The 13,701-nt window shown below is 41.7% G+C and overlaps 1 protein-coding gene across 3 annotated transcripts in view; it reads right to left on the reverse strand.

Annotated features, from left to right (window-relative positions):
- Positions 1 to 13,701, reverse strand: part of mgat3 (mannosyl (beta-1,4-)-glycoprotein beta-1,4-N-acetylglucosaminyltransferase) — an 83,485-nt gene that overhangs the window by 50,703 nt on the left and 19,081 nt on the right. Inside the window, exon 1 of one of the 3 annotated variants that reach the window (XM_011478411.3) lies at positions 9,029 to 9,871. The exons of 1 other annotated variant lie outside the window; for it this stretch is intronic. The gene's annotated coding sequence lies outside the window, so the exon portion shown is untranslated. Of the gene's footprint in view, positions 1 to 9,028; positions 9,872 to 13,701 lie in introns of those variants that run through there. One more of the 3 variants, XM_011478412.3, reaches the window with a different exon arrangement.

The following is a 13,701-nucleotide window of genomic DNA, read 5'->3' on the forward strand; positions in this document are numbered from 1 at the left end:
CTTACAGTGAAACTAATTTCTTAGAAGTGGTTACAGCTCAGGGAACGCAGATGATATGAAAATGAAATCCCTTAAGGTTGCTGTACAAGCCTCAAGGGAACTGTAAGATACACCTGTGCTCCCCTTAAAATCCAGTTGCTCCTGTCTGTTTTTTTTTTTTTTTATCTACATAACTAAATAGGCAACAGCAGTAAGAGACAGAAAAAATATGACCCATAAGATTTCAAACTACTCAACCTGAAAGCGAGAAGAATAAACTTCACCACACACTCAGTCTCCGTTTTTTTTTAACTTCCCTCACACTGTGCATAGTTTGTAGGTAACACACAAAAGAGGACCATCTCTGCATGGGTGGCGACTCAGGGTGATCACAAGTTCATGTATGTGTGGCTGCTTTCATGGTTGACATGTAAAAAAGAAAAACCAGCGGAGACAGGTCGAAACACAAAAAGAACAGGTTTACATTTGATATCTTTGCCTTTTGCAGAAACTGTCAAGCAGGTGTCACCCACTGTGCGTTTCCGAAAGTGAACAGTGTCCACAAATACTGCCTCAGAGCCCGACCACAGCTCAATTTTTCCAGCACCAGTAGCAGCAGGCCGAACTCAGCTGAGGCAAACCTGTTGGTGAGAGGTTGCACTGAGCTGTCTGGACATCCCGGAGCCTGACATGACCCCTCCGGAGGAGCAGAGATTACACGCATGACGATGATAGTGAACATGAGGAGCAGTTCTACTGTAAGATCCAATGTCAAAACAACAGTCACTGAGACAAAACCATTGTCTCAGTGACATTCTTAACAGATAATTCTCAACCTGGTAATTTTAGGGACTTCCCCTAAGCTCATGCACGGTTTCCTTTTTCTTTACTTTTCCTCTCCACCAAATTGTGTCCAGTAATCACTTTGTACACACCAGTGATCTTACCTTTGTGTGCAAGTACAGAAAACATCCCTTTGTCCCACCTGACTTACTGAAAGTTAAAGAAAATCTATTAATATCTTCCCCGCCCCTGGGCAGGAAGTAAGAGGAACTGCTGAGGCCTCAACACCATTTCACATACTTTGCTCAACCATCCCTTAACTGTTGCTTAAACTCTGCCATTCAGTCTGTTTGACAAAGTAATCTAGACTTAGTCAGTAATAACCAGCCATCTTTTAGATTCCTTCAAGTCAGTCTGAAACGGCTGAGGTCTGAGAACACAACCACAGGCTTAAGCCACAACATTACCATCTGAAGAGCGCTACCATTGCTTTAAGCTAGATACATGTATGCAGCATGTTACTAACGCAAAGCGTTGCATATCACAGCAAAGTCGCTTTTCTATGCAACAGAATCAACTGATATATGCTAATCACTTAGGCACTTCACTACTGTAAAGTGCTGCATATCATTGCAACGCTGCTTATATCTGCTTCTGAATCCGGTAAAATTATTTTAATTGCATAAATGGTTGAAAAGTTACAGTAGTGGAAAGAATGTTAAGGGGTTACCTACAAAAAGGTCTTGTCAACACAAAAGACATGTTTTTCCTTTGATCTAATTTATGGTCTGAATTTTTATCCGATAAATTGTTTCAAATACAATTTTCCATCGCTATATTTTAGTTCTCCTTTTGTTGTCTTGCTGTTTTTTGGGATTTTTTTCAGTGCAATTCCGTACACTTTTTTTAACACTGGGTCCTGATTGGCCTGATTGACCTTGTCAATAAATCTCCTCTGTGTCGTGTCTCTTGTGCAGAATGTGCTCAGTTTGCCCCATTTAGAAAAATCTTTGATCACATCAGATCTTTGTTTTCATTCTATAATTCTAGATTTATGTTTCTATGAAAGTTTGAACTTTGAGAGTTTGAACAAGAAAAGTGTGAAAATGTTCATTTCTGTCTGAGAAAAGTGTAAGTAGTGAGGGGTTTAACAGCCTTAAAACATCTTTAATGCCACTTTGCAGATTTCACCTGTCACGGATAATTCTTAGAATGTAATCCCAGCAATAAACAAGGAAACACTGTACTCTAACGGTAAATTAGAAAGCCTCTGATGATGAATTGTTAAGATTGTAAAGATATCAAAATCTTTGCAATAAAAGGTTTAAATTTGCTCATTTCACAAAAACAAGTCTTGACTTTTTTTCCGTTTACAAGCAGGTGTATATAAAATGAATAAATGTAAAAAAATAAAAATAATAAATAAGGTTGCATCACCTACCTAAAGTACCTCTTTATTGGGTAAACATGAAAAAGAAAGCTGATTCCGCGATGGGTTTCCATTTGGTTTGCTTACATCCGCACTGCTCCATTACCAACAAGCAAAGGTGTCCCAAGAAAAGGGCTGATTTTTCTTTGGAAATTTAGTTTCCGTCTTTTACTGCTGTTCCCACACTATCAGATGTCCGCCCCCATCTGCCTATGACAACAAGCCTTGTGTGTGTCTGTGTTCATTTCCAACACACTTTCTAAGAAAATCTTGAAAACAGGCTGTCTTTTGATCAAAGGTAAGCAGAGTCTGACTTTCCCACTCTAAATGAACTAGATGAGTTTTCAAAAAGCCAAAAAACTACAACAAAAAAATCGGACAGCAAAAAGCTTGACCTGCAGCTGATTTAACTATCTTGTTTTAGGATCCTCTTCTTTTCTTGCTTTGTTTTAACAGGAAAAGGGTATATGTGGGGATGCTGATCTCTGCGCACCCAGACTACCTCTGGCACTATCAACTGACGGCCCTCCCTGTGTGCCAGCAAAGCCATTTCTTTCAGCCTTGCAACTTGAGTCACAGGCACAGAAAAGAGGCAGCAAAATAACGAACGGGAGACGTGAAAAGAGAAAAGGAGCAAAGGAGGAGAGCATGGGCAAGTGGGAAAAGCTGCACATTACCAACACAAATACAGATGGAGTCTCTCAGAAGTGCCAGCTTAGAGCCGGATTTCAGCAAGTGGAGCCCGTTCCCTCTGCTGGACCTGACTGAGAATAGGCCGACAGTTGAATGACTAATGCATGAAACAGCCACCCTTCTTAAGCAGCTCTCTTAGTGGATTTGTGCAAATCAGCGATTGCTAAACAGACAAGAGAACTGTTGTCATAAATGGACCACACTGACACAAAGCATTTCTGGTCTTTGTAAAATCTCTTAGAATAGAATGAGTCACACACATTTATACAGCATGCAAACAAAACAGACAAACTCTTTCTGTACTCTTTTATTCCCCTATAAAAGGCTAACATTGAAGTCCCACTCTGATCATATTTTATATTTTTTTAAATAACCAGTGTTGTTTTTTAAGACAGCAGGACAGCATTAGAAATTTGCCGAGTTGTGGGCGGGACTGTTGTTACTTCCAGCTGTGTGATACGCATATCGCATAAGATAGCGTAAACTTCAATAAATGGTTACCTTAAATATTTACATACATGATCTCAATCTCAAGGTAGCTTGAAGTATTTAACAGTCAAAAAAGCCCTCCGACCAGTCAGATGGACCCTTTCATGTTGTTGACCAATCAAATAGATTTTTGTTAGATGCTTGCCTTCTGTGTAGACGAGGATCATTTGGAGTTTAATTTAAGTTATGTTGACTTTTATTTAAATCCCCACTCCAATGAAAATTATGTTTTTTGTTTTTTTTTAAATGCTATTGCAGCATTTTTCCTCATGATGGAGGACATTTCTAAAATGATTTAAGATTTAAACTGTGTTTCTGAGTATTTCTTTATTCAAATCGTGATGGATCAGGAGCAGATGAAAACTGGGCCAAAGTTTCACTGCTCCGCTCCCTTCTGATGCATCCACGTCTTAACAACCATAACGTCTTAATCTTCCTCATTTGATTTGGCTCAAAACTGTACAGCTGGATAGCTTTGATTATGCTCGCCGTTTTGGTTGCTATGCTAATGTTAGCTTGGGGTTGTAAGCTATTGTGAGAGAGTGTAAACAAAAGGAATGATGGGATATTAATGTCGGGTTACTTCTGCACCAACAGCCCCGCCCACAAGTCAGAGGCTAATTTCTGATTAACTTCTGCCGCTCTGCAGAAACTTTATCCTGGAAAATAACAGGTTTTTTGATTTAGGCTAAGACGACAATCCTATTTAAAGACCACCTAGAACTCTTTTACGATAAATCAAAACATAGTTGGAGTGGGACGTTAACAATAGTGCTATCCTACACTTTATCATTGGGAGTGGGGTCATCTAGACCCACTAGACAGTGCGCTGAACCTTTTTTTTTAATGATTTGTGATCTTCACTGGTGTCCATGGATTACATGAAATCCTCTTCACCTTTATCCACCTTTGTCATGGTAGGGAGAACACGTCAATGTAAGGGTGGGGTCATAGGATAGCACAAGGGTTAAATAAAACAGTATTCCCCGTATTGGCGGGTATTAGGGACAAATGACACCTACAAATACGCAGAATCCACAAATACAGACAACCAACCAACACCCATCCCCCCTGGCGGAAGAATGTCCATCCTTGATTCTTACTCATTAAAAAACCTTCTGAAACATTTCTGATGCTTTGTAAGTGGTCTTTTCTTTAAAGACAACTAGAATATTGCTCAACATAAAAGAGTTTGTTTTTTTTCAGAGCAACAGACTGTGCAGTAGCGTACTTTATAACCCACATTAGGAGTGTCCCTCTGCCTCTCTGTGCCTTAAAACCAGGAGCCCGTGCATCCTCCAGCAGTTAAGTGCGAGAAGGCATCTTCTTCCAGAAGACGCCGGTTTCATCCATCATTCGGATGATAATTATTCTTCTTCAGTGTATCAAGATATTTTCCATCCGCTTCTGAGTCAGCAGATGCCATTTCTCCATGCAGGGGCACAATCTTGGGTCATAGCGATTCAGGAACCGCTGTAGGTACCATAACCATTCGGCCTGGAACCTCTGTTCAGGGTCCTTTCGACTGAAGGTAACGTCCCACTACGGTAACCCCACTTGGACAAACTACGTAGCCTCAAGATCTGCTCGGGCTCTCCAAATTTTCCTTTCACGTTCCCTTTTGTAACCTAAGGTTATTTTCCCTCATAAATTGTGTCTGACAATATTCTTTGTAATTTTTATAAAGACATCTTGCCACAATCCGCTTGTTATTCCAGTTTAAGTTCAGCCGTGGCTGAAAATGTTGTCAGCACGGCTAAATGTTGTTCTTCCGGGTCCTTTCTGCCAAGTATAAAGCACCAGGCGCACGGATTGAAAAAACTATAAGCGAACATTCATTCAATAATAATCATAACAATAATAAAGGTATGTTTAGAAGACAAAGTCGCTTTATTTCAAAGCTGTCTTTGTCTACAGACTTCATTCTATTTTCTTCTATGGTAGTACCGTAATTTGTCCAGACCAATCACTATCTGACACGTCATCGGACCAACGCACAGCCAATCACATAATGTCATGTCAGCATTAGTCCCAGGACCCTGAACGGAAGTTCCAGGCCGAACGGTTATGGTACCTACACCAGTAGAACCATCTCTTCGTCAGCAGCCAGGCATTCTCTCCATCTCCGCTTCCCTACTTAAAATTCCTGCAGGACGCAAAATCTCATACAAGCGTCTTGACTTGTCTGAAGAGGAGTCTTGTGACTGATAAAAAATATGCGAAGATGTGAAACAGCGAATATTAAAACGCGAACAAGCAGGGGAACACTATTATGTATTCGTTGTTTTTTGTTTTGCTATTTATTCATCCTTGTATCGCGATTAATATCATCAGCGCAATATTTATCACTAATAATGAACATCACAAGTACCTCAAATCTTGCAGCCTGTAGTACTTACACATTTTTCCATCTGTAGCTGTCTAATTTTTTTCACAATTATAGAGACTCTCTGATAGTTGCAGAAATTGGACTTATCAGCAGAATGCAAAGCTATACTGAGACAAATAAGGACAAAAATCAGAATGGAACATATAGACAATCTGCTAAACAAGACACGTTTCTTGATTCTGTGGAGGTGCAAAAACACTTGCAAACCACCTACACTAGGGCCCCAGCCAATCATATAAATTCAATCAAACAATCAACAATAAGCCAGTACAGTTAACTACCACAAAGGCTTAAATCGTGCTCCCATGAGCATCTCCACATGACAGTGAATTGGCAGCAGGAGGTGAGGCAGCAGGAGGTGAAAAACAAAGATGCAGCACACGTGTGTTCTTGATCAGTTCTGACAAAGGAAGTGAGCTGCAGCTGTGGGGCTCAGGTGGGTCTCCTGACTCCACACAGTTTCACGCAAATGAATGAATAAAAGCCTTCATTCCTTCCCTGAGCCCAGTCAGACACTCTGGGGTTTTTTTTGTCCTGACTTTAGTTTTCACTCATCTTGTGCATCCATCCATTCACCATGTCTGTAATGAAGAAATTCTTTTCTCTAGTTGAGCATGATAAAGCACTACCTAAGATATTAGCAGTGTCAAAAAAATCCCCCTGAATATTTGTCTTTTTAAACACCAACACACACAGGAACTCTCGCTGTTCCACTGGGCTGTCTCTCTGCATCAGCATCACTACAATCTGAATTGCATCTCCACAAGATATGCTCTGTGCTTACGTGATTGTTTGAAACGCTTGACTCTAGGATGTTTAGCAAGACATCATCAACCACTTCAACGCTACTGAACGAAAACAAAGTACAGCAGTTAAAGCTGTATGCTTCACCTTATGCTCCACTGGCCTCAGCAAAAAGTCTTCTCTTCTGACTGCTTTACGGCTCTGTACACCTACACTGGACCTGCATGCCATCCAAAACCAATTTAAAAAACTCAAAGATGCCATTCCAGGAGATGGGAATGAAGGTTCAGTCAGAACAAGGAAACAGTGGCATTTCTAAAATGTCATCCTGATACAGAACAGCAAACAAACTATTTTTTTTCCATTCTTTTATCAAACCCTGAAAGACCCACTGCTGAAAATCATGTTTTGGGTGTTTTTCTAACATTTTTCCTAATGATGGTGCACATTTATTAAGAAAAATAAGCTTAAAATAGCATTTCTGAGTATTTCTTTATTCAAATCATTATGAATCAGGAGGAAACGAAAATGCAGTTGGAAAAAGCCTGTAGCTGTGATGTAGAAGCTACAATCAGCAGTCCACAAGCTCCCTGCCCTGCTGCATTCTGATGTATCTACTTGTAGTTGAGTAGATCTATGTACGCCTTTGTTTTCCTCATCTGAGCTGGCATCGGAGTGGGACTTTAAAGTCCCACTAAAGTCCTGATTATCTTTTGATCTATTTTAATGGCGTTCCTAGTGGTCTTTTTATTAGATTATGCCGTTTTTAGCCAAAATTTTTAAAAAAAACTGAGTGGTTTTCTAGGGCAGAGTTTCTGCAGAGATTAACAATGTTGTTGGGCTAAAAGGTTGGTGTGGATAAAGCCCACCCCACTTCCCCCATCACCCATCTGTTTTCACTTTCTAACGCTAGCTTACAGCTCCTCACAACTCCAACCCAAAGCTGTAGTCACACCGAACGCGATTTGCGCGTCAGTGAGACTGGCCAGTATCAGTGTTAGGTCAATGTTATCAATGTACAGACATGATCCTGTGGCGTGATTTGAGTGACGGGCACAGTGGCCCGGCACCAGCACGATTTGAGTGCGCGATTTGAGTGGCGCGGCGAGAGCTCATTTATGAGAACTTTTGCGAGGTTATCCCATCGCATAAACCAATCAGGTACTAAAATTTTGGCAAGTGACATTTTCAGTGACTCAGTCAGCAAATACAAAACTAATATAGCGAAACGATGAAAGGGTTGTTGTTCCAAACTTTCATCAATGCCAGAGCCTGTTCCAGCTACTTTTGGACGAAGGCAGGTACACCCTGGACAAGTAACCGGTCTGTCACAGGGCCCATGGGGCTGGAGTATTCGCACCCGCTCCGCCAGCCCCCGGGTGGTGGAGCTTGCTTGCTTGCTACACCGGACCCCGGCATGCTGACTGGCGACCAGACAGAGAGCCACTGCGGTTTGTGGAGGCAGCCTGCTCAGGCCTCTGGAAATTTGTGATACCAGCTCAGAAGAGTAAAACAAAGGCGTACATGGGTCAATTGGTCTACAAGTGGATGCATCAGAATGGAGCAGAGCAGGGAGCTTGTGAACCAGCCAGCATGTTTTCGTCCATTCACACTAATTTGCACAAAAAAAATACTCAAATGTAATTTTAAGCTTGATTTTCTTTAAATATGAGCTCCATCATGAGAAAAATGCCACAAGAACAAGCTAAAAACACAATTTTCATCGGAGTGGGTCTTTAAATCAACCCTCATCTTAAGGATAGGCCAAAGCACGCTCTCTGGTGAACATGTTTACACATCTGCCGGGCTGCACTTCTGAAGGTAAATACAACCAAACCTCTTAAGTGTGCTACATTCACAACCATCAATTGCATCCTTTATTCCACAGTTCCCTTCTTTTTTTCTTTTTTTTTTTTGCAAAGTGTGACTCAAACTCAAGCATCCTCTGGAGATCTGGATTTGACCTCCGAGGATGAGTTAAGAATGGGAAATCAGTAATCAAGTAAACATGGATTTTAGTTTCAGTTAAGTGCAATGGGTAAATAGTTTCAATCAGCCTGTGTTACACTGCAGCATGCAAATGTAAACAGCTTAGAGACAAGCATGGTGCAGACAGGGCAAGGAAATGTGTGACAAGTCTTTCCTGTAAAATGTTACCACTTTCTTCTGCAGGGCAAAGTGAAATGACAGCATTTTAGAGAAACTTAATTCAGTTCATCTGTTTTTGTTGGAAATCCAAGACAAACCTATCCAAAATCCATAATCCTGGCAGCACAAGTGCAACATGAATCCACCCATAGGATATGATTTAAAAATGGAAATAAAAAATATATTTACTCAACCACAAAGCCTGTATTTGTAATCATGCAAAATACTGATATGAGAGTAAAGTCAATAGATACATACACGGAGGCAAAAAAGATGCAAATTGAAGAAAATGTGAGGCAAAACTTAAATAGGTCTAACATCCCGCTACTGTCTCATCACAAACCAGCAAACACAATCCCAGCATCCCTCCTTACCCATCTGTGCCCGTGTCAGATGCCTTTCAGAGGTTCATGGTGGATGAGAGCCCTGCTGATCCGAGTTCTGCAGCAGCAGCAGAGGCAGCAGCAGCCGTGCATTAGCATTGGTGATGCTGGAGAGCCGCTGACAGTCGGGGCCGGCGTCCCTGCCTCTGTCAGGCAGGGTCTTCTGCAGTCTTCCTCTGCCCTCGGTTTCCGCTCCTGTCCAGCTTATCGGAAGCACCGTTTAAAACATCCCGAGCAGGGCGCGCGCGCGTGTGGGAGTCCTTTCGGTTATTGCGACGGCTCCTTCAATGTTTATCCCGCCACGGAGAGAAAGATTCAATGGGAAACGTTGACTTCAAGACCGGCGGAGAGAGCAGGCCACTCCGGCGCGAATTAGAGGAGGATGGAGATGAGAAGGGACGCGCGGGAGGTGGTACGGCGCGGGGGGGGCGTCCTATTCGGCGTTTTCTGTCGTGTTTACAGCCAACGTTCGCCTCCTCTCTCAATCTTCTCCGTCTCTGTCTCCGAAGAGTCCCCCACTCTCCTTCGCGGCGCTCCGGATACGTTTTTCCGCTCCGAAAAAAAAACACCCAGAGAAACCCCCTCTACTATGCCCCTCTGTCCCCGTCCTTCACATCTTCACCTCTTGGCCAGCAGGCTGAACGAAGGTGGAGGGGGGTGGGGGTGGAGACGCGCGTGAGCGTTGGGGGCAAACGAGGAAAAAAAACGATGAGAGCGGAAGGAGGAGCCCCGGGAGAGGAGAACTCCTCCCCGCTATGCTGCTTATCAGCGGGACGAAGGGGGGCGCGAGCGCGAGGCACGAGAGGAAAAAACTGAAATATGAGAGCAAGTGAGTGGGCGCCAACGAAGGGAGAGCAGGGTTTTTGTTTTCTTATTTTGAATTTCGAGTAGTCTTTTAGCTCTGAGAACGTTTTTTTGCACAGATACTAAAGGCTAATATTAAAAACTGTAAAAACACAGAAACACAGCTGTCGATCTGACTGACTGACACAAGAAGTAACCGCAAGAGGGCGCCAGGGAGCAAAAGCACAAACATCAATTATTAATAGCGCCTCTGCCTGCTTTTAACTAGTTTACAGTCGCATGACAAAAACGCGAACAAAAGTAATCAAATGTCCCTTTAAGTGCCAATTATTATTCAAAAGTATATACAGACTTTTATTGACAGTTTTTTTTTACTTTTATTGACAGGTCAGCTTGACCAAAGACCTCTTCGGCTGTTTCCTGTCTCCCATTTCCAGCCATATGCTCACACCAAAAACCATTAAGTAAATTGAGGGGGTTTTGCCCACAAGTATACAACAATGCAATGCGAAATTAGCCATTTTTATTGCATGACTTTACATAAACAAATTTACCTTACAATGTGTTGTTAATGCAAATACGTCAGTAGAAAACAATATCATACCACATCATAACCCCTTAAAATAAAATATTGCACAAATATTCCTTATCCTTAGCAACAAAGACTACTGTTGTTAAGCGTCTAAAAAACAAACAAAATAGGGTTTTCAGATTAAATGTTTAAATGCACAATGTTTCCTTCAAGTAATTTTAAAAATGGCTAAACATTTTTCTCAAAGTTAACAATATTTAAAGAAATTAGATGACAATATCTAAAATAATGGAATCGTGTCCAATCATTGTGTGGGGAAAAAAAATTCAACCTTTAAAAGAAACACAGCAGTTGTGTGGTGAACACCATTATGTTGACAAGAAATAAAGTAACTGTGTGTTGAGGCTGTTTTGACGGTTACAGAGCAATATTCCAGGGGGGTATTCCAGAAAGCAGGTTATGTTAGCTCCCACAGTAAATTTGAGGCTAAGGAAGTTGATAACCTCAGTTTTCTGTTCCAGAAATGAAGGTATGTTTCAGGGTATGTCAAGTTGCCATAGTAACTCATGCTCTGAACATAACCTGGTCTGGAGCAGGTTTAGTTGAAGGTTAGTTTGTTTTCAGAGAGGTGAAGCAGCATGGCGTGTCCATTTAAAGATGATTTAGTGGATGAAGAAGCTCAGATAATACTTTTTCCACCATGAGAGGGTGATAAGACCACGTATGGATGTTGGAAAAATAAACTTTTTTACTTTGATCTAACTAAATTATTTGCTTGAGTTAAGATAAATCATTTTTTGTTTAGTCAGCTTAGAAATAACACGTACTTTTCAGACATTTATTTTACTTTCATTCAAATTAATTAAATTAAGTAGGTGTAACTTTGTGGCTGCTGTTAGATCTGCACCGCAAGGGATTGTGGGATACCATTCCCTTTGCCTGTCTGGACGGATTTGGGTTTAAGTGTGGGTTTTTGACCAAATGTCTTTAGTTGTTTAGCTGTTTTACTGTGTTTTGCCGAGTTACTTTGTCCTACTATGCTTACGTCTCTGCACCATGAGTGAGAGTGAACGAGAGGATGATGAGTTTATCTTGCACCCCTACCATTGTTTGCTGTAATGGCAATGATGGAAAATTCATTAATGAATTTATGCACTCCATGCATTTTTTTCCGTCCTTTTCTTGTTATAAAAATACGAATATCTGCCGGCTCAAACTTAGACATATGAGAGTTCAAGAAATGTAATTAATTAAGATGGAAAAAATATTAATTGAATTGGAGTAATATGAAATTTAGTTAGATAAATATGTAATTTGAGTTGTATAAACAATTATTGAGTTTTATAGACGCAAGAAATTAGGTTGAATAAATTTAACTCAATTATTTGTTACCAATAGAAGTAATGCGTTTACGGTAAGATGGCAAAATTGGATAAGTTATATATATATATATATATATATATATATATATATATATATATATATATATATATATATATATATATAATTTTTTTTTTTTTTTTTTTTTCCTCTCACCCTCCGCGGGTGGTTTCTCCTCCAAGCTCGGGTCCTCTACCAGAGGCCTGGGAGCTTGAGGGTCCTACGCAGTATCTTAGCTGTTCCTAGCACTGCGCTTTTCTGGACTGAGAGGTCTGAGGTCTTTCCAGGTATCTGTTGTAGCCAATCCTCCAGCTTGGGGGTTACTGCCCCGAGTGCTCCAATTACCACAGGCACCACTGTCACCTTCACTTTCCAGGCTTTCTCCAGTTCTTCTCTGAGTCCCTGGTATTTCTCCAGTTTCTCATGTTCCTTCTTCCTGATGTTCCCATCGCTTGGCACTGCCACATCCACCACAACGGCTCTCCTCTGTTCTTTATCCACCACTACAATGTCTGGTTGGTTCGCCATTACCATCCTATCAGTCTGGATCTGGAAGTCCCACAGGATCTTTGCCCTCTCATTCTCTACAACCTTCGGAGGTGTTTCCCATTTTGACCTTGGGGTTTCCAGTTCATATTCTGCACACATGTTCCTGTATATTATTCCAGCCACTTGATTGTGGCGCTCCATGTATGCTTTCCCTGCCAGCATCTTACACCCTGCAGTTATGTGCTGGATTGTTTCAGGTGCTTCTTTGCACAGCCTACACCTTGGGTCTTGTCTGGTGTGGTAGATCTGAGCCTCTATTGCTCTGGTGCTCAGGGCTTGTTCCTGGGCTGCCAGGATGAGCGCTTCGGTGCTGTCCTGTAGGCCAGCCCTTTCTAGCCATTGGTAGGACTTCTTGATATCAGCCACTTCAGTTATGGTCCGGTGGTACATCCCATGCAGGGGTTTGTCCTCCCATGAGGATCTGTCCTCCAGCACTGTATCCTCTGCTCTCCATTGCCTGAGACATTCACTGAGCACACTGTCAGTTGGGGCCTTGAGCTTGATGTATTCATGGATCTTGGATGTTTCATCCTGGATAGTGGCTTCTACGCTCACTAGTCCTCGGCCTCCTTCCTTGCGGCTAGCATACAGTCTCAGGGTGCTGGATTTGGGATGGAACCCTCCATGCATGGTGAGGAGCTTTCGTGTTTTCACATCCGTGGTCTGTATCTCTTCCTTTGGCCATCTTATTATTCCTGCAGGGTATCTGATGACGGGCAGTGCGTAGCTGTTTATTGCCCGGGTCTTATTTTTGCCATTGAGCTGGCTTCTCAGGACTTGCCTTACTCGTTGGAGGTAATTAGCTGTTGCAGCTTTCCTTGTTGCCTGTTCCAGGTTGCCATTTGCCTGTGGAATTCCAAGGTACTTGTAACTGTCCTCGATGTCTGCTATTGTTCCTTCTCGGAGTGAGACCTCTCCTGTGTGGACTACCTTGCCTCTCTTTGTCACCATCCGGCTGCATTTCTCGAGCCCGAATGACATCCCAATGTCAGTACTGTAGATCCTGGTGGTGTGGATCAGGGAGTCAATGTCACGCTCGCTCTTAGCATATAGCTTGATGTCATCCATGTAGAGGAGGTGACTGATGTTGGCCCCATTTCTGAGTCGGTATCCATAGCCAGTCTTGGTGATCATTTGACTGTATATATATATATATATATATATATATATATATATATATATATATATATATATATATATATATATGCGTCACAAGGAAAATGAAAATAAGATCAGAAACTTGTGCGTTTACTTTGTCTGTTCTTCTACTGCAAGCAGAAACTCTTTCTTTTGCTGATGCAGCCATATTACTTTTTTGATGGACGTATAATCTTCATACGCCGTCATTAAAAGCTCAGACTCCGTCTCACTGAAGTGTCGCGCTCTCTTTTTTTCTCCA

This window comes from Oryzias latipes, chromosome 1, assembly GCF_002234675.1.
Source record: "Oryzias latipes chromosome 1, ASM223467v1".
Taxonomy (NCBI): Eukaryota; Metazoa; Chordata; class Actinopteri; order Beloniformes; family Adrianichthyidae; genus Oryzias; species Oryzias latipes.